Source organism: Pteropus alecto, unplaced genomic scaffold (assembly GCF_000325575.1).
Source record: "Pteropus alecto unplaced genomic scaffold, ASM32557v1 scaffold72, whole genome shotgun sequence".
NCBI lineage: Eukaryota > Metazoa > Chordata > Mammalia > Chiroptera > Pteropodidae > Pteropus > Pteropus alecto.
Genome location: NW_006436811.1, coordinates 9,963,393 through 9,966,430, shown reverse-complemented (window position 1 = coordinate 9,966,430; position 3,038 = coordinate 9,963,393). Strand labels below are relative to the sequence as shown.

Sequence of the window (3,038 nt, the reverse complement as noted above, 5' to 3'; positions counted from 1 at the left end):
TCTTTCCACTGGTTTATTCTTGTATTCCAGCCAAAGAATGCATATTAATTTTGATATTAGGCAAAGCAGAACATAAATAGAAAGGAAATGTGATGCCACAACAGGCTTTTTATAGCTAAATACATATGGGCTTCAAAAATGCCACAAGCCCAGTGTGCTAAAAGTGCCTAATACAATGAGGGACACACAGCTAGGTGTTCTCTTCCGCCCTCCATTTGACAGATGTGTGACTGCTCTTTTCACAGTGTGTGGAAATGTTGAGTTCAGTAACTCCCTGTGCTGCTCAACTAATCTGTAGTTTTTTCTCATTTGTTTGCTTTTTGGTCCTTCATAGTAATATTTCCTCACCAAATACTCTAGTGGCCTAAGTTGCATCAATTATTTTTGAGTCCTGGAAAAGCTACATTTTGAAATTGACCTGCTGGAGCCTTGAAGAGACCTGGTTTTGGTACTCTACAAAATCTTGTTGCCATTTATTGTCCAGCTTCTTTCTCTGCACTCCTGTTCAAATGTTAGTGGTGTTTCACTTTGTCTAAAAGCAGGAGATAGCCCACGGATGTAAATTTTTTGCTGACTGGTGGATGCTTTGAATTCTTTAGTTTTCTATACAGTAGAGCTTCATGTGTAAGTAGATCTAATAAAATACTTTGAAAAGCAGTGCAATTTTTTGCATAGACAAAAGATCATTTTGGAAAAAATTTGACATTTAAAAATTTTATTAGATGTCCACTGTGTGATCTGTTATTTACATGCTCAAATGAGGGTAATACAGAGACCATTTTTATTGGCATTTGGGCTTAGAGTTTTTCCATTGCTTAATATTCTATGATTCTGATGTTTAAGTCCTATGTGACAATTTACAGTCTGTTTGGCTATTCATAATCTAGCAAGTGCTTACAATATTCTTTGATGATCATTTACTGTTTTACATTTAGACAGAGATACTATTTCCTCATTGTTGCATACTTCTTTTTAATATGTCAATCTTTTTATCCCCTCATCTTAGAAAAGTATTGAAATATACTTTATTTAAAACAGGACTGTAATAGACAAAAGATAGTATCTATTGTTAGGATCAGCAAAGTATTATCAAAGATAATTGTGTGAATAAGACTCATTTTTGTTTATATGTTCATATACTCTAAGAGGAATCATTTTATCTTAAGTTGAATAGTTCTGGTTTTAGAAGATTTTTCTCGGGAACAGGCAATCAGTATTTTATAATGAGTAGAAATTATAAAGATAGCTTCATTTCTTTTTTGAATCTCTGTATCTCAAAATTCTGAAGAGTTTTAGATAGTCAGAAGATAAATTATAAGCCCTAGGTAGCAAATTCTTTGTTCTTTGACCCAAATTTTATATGCTAAAATTAAAGTAAGCCTTCAGGATAAGTTAAAGCAGAAAAATGGGTCATAATGACAGTGTTATCTTAACCTCTAGTGGGACATTATTACTAGGAGAGATTTTTTATATTAAAGATTACGTTGTAGATTATACTACCTGTTCCCTAAACATTTTTTAAAATGCAGTCAAAGATTCACACATAAGTTTCAGTCTCCATGAAACTACCCTTTTGCCATCACTTCTGTTTTTCTCATTTTTCCCTTTCTCTCCCCCTGACAATAGGATATACATCATATACTTCATTTAACTCGTATAGCTGGAAGTAGGAGCAATGAGGAAAAGGCAGTTTATTACACATGTGTTAAGACCTCCTAGTTTGATTTTAATGGCATAAAAGACCAGGGTTTTTTGCCATTGTTTCCCTCCAGCTCCTAATCCTTTTCCACAAATTTTGCTAGCTACTGGATAGAGAATCTACAGAGACATATTTGGTTAAGAGTCACATATATGCACATCCTTCATCCCACACATGAATCAGAAATTCTTATATGCTGATATGCTGGAAGAGAGTCGGAGTTACAAGTGATAGATACTTTTCAAAAGTTGTGACTCTAAATCCAAACCACCACCATTCCAGACTGTTAGAAAACTATTGCAGGCTCTAAACTAAATAGAGGTACTAGTGAGTGGTTTGAAGTTACTCTGTTCAGTTAAGAGCCTGCAATACCTATTTTTACAAATAACAGATTAAAACAGGACCTTTTTACCTGATCACCGTGTAAGTCATTGACATTAAAAGAAATGTATAAAACACAGGGGCATATTGGCAAAAATTTAAAAATTCACCTGTAATTCCACTGTTAGAATCCCACTGTTATTAATATACTATAATCCCACTCACTGTTATAGTTACTATATTAATGTGGTAAATCTACTTCCAGTGTGTATTTCTTACACATAAGCATGTGTTCTTGCACTCACACTTCATTTTAAAACAAAAATTAGTTCATTTTTACTATTTTTACTGTTTTACACTTTAATGTCTTTAATACTGTACTCTTTTACTATACCTAAGTTCAGTAGTTTTCTATCTCCTTTCAAAAGCCCTGGTACTGTTTAATTCCTCACAGGAACCCTATGTGTTAATTTGTTCAAGGTCACATACCTGTTAGAAGTAGAGCCAGGATTCAAATCCAGGGAGCTTGATTCCAGAGCCCATTCTCTAATACAAATGCATGTAATGAACATACCTATCATTCAGAAATACAGCTTGGGGAAAACATTGCAACAGTAAGTGACATGCTGGAAGAAGAAACCACATTCCAGGCCAAATAATGCATAATAGGGATGAGTTTGCCTATTTTTAGCAGAGATTGGGTATACATATTGGGTATACATATTGGGTATACATTAACACATAACATAAACTGTTCAATATGGAAAGATGTATTGGCTAATTTAGATCCTCGCTGGAGGTTTCTGGGACTTTGGTCTGTCACGAATTCAAGAACTCAAATATAGCAGGTATCCTTAGATGATTTTTAAGAAACTTTTAGAAAGTGTCACTATAGGTATATTCTCTTTTATATTCCTTTTGGTTGACTACAACTTTTTTTTTATAATTACTCTTCCATTTTGTCAACTACAACTTTTGAAGTATAAATTCTTGCTTTAGTTTCAAAATCATAACACTC

General features: G+C 33.6%; 1 protein-coding gene across 2 annotated transcripts in view; it reads left to right on the top strand.

Annotated features, from left to right (window-relative positions):
- Positions 1 to 3,038, top strand: part of FBXL3 (F-box and leucine rich repeat protein 3) — a 17,708-nt gene that overhangs the window by 822 nt on the left and 13,848 nt on the right. The gene's annotated exons all lie outside the window — the stretch shown is intronic.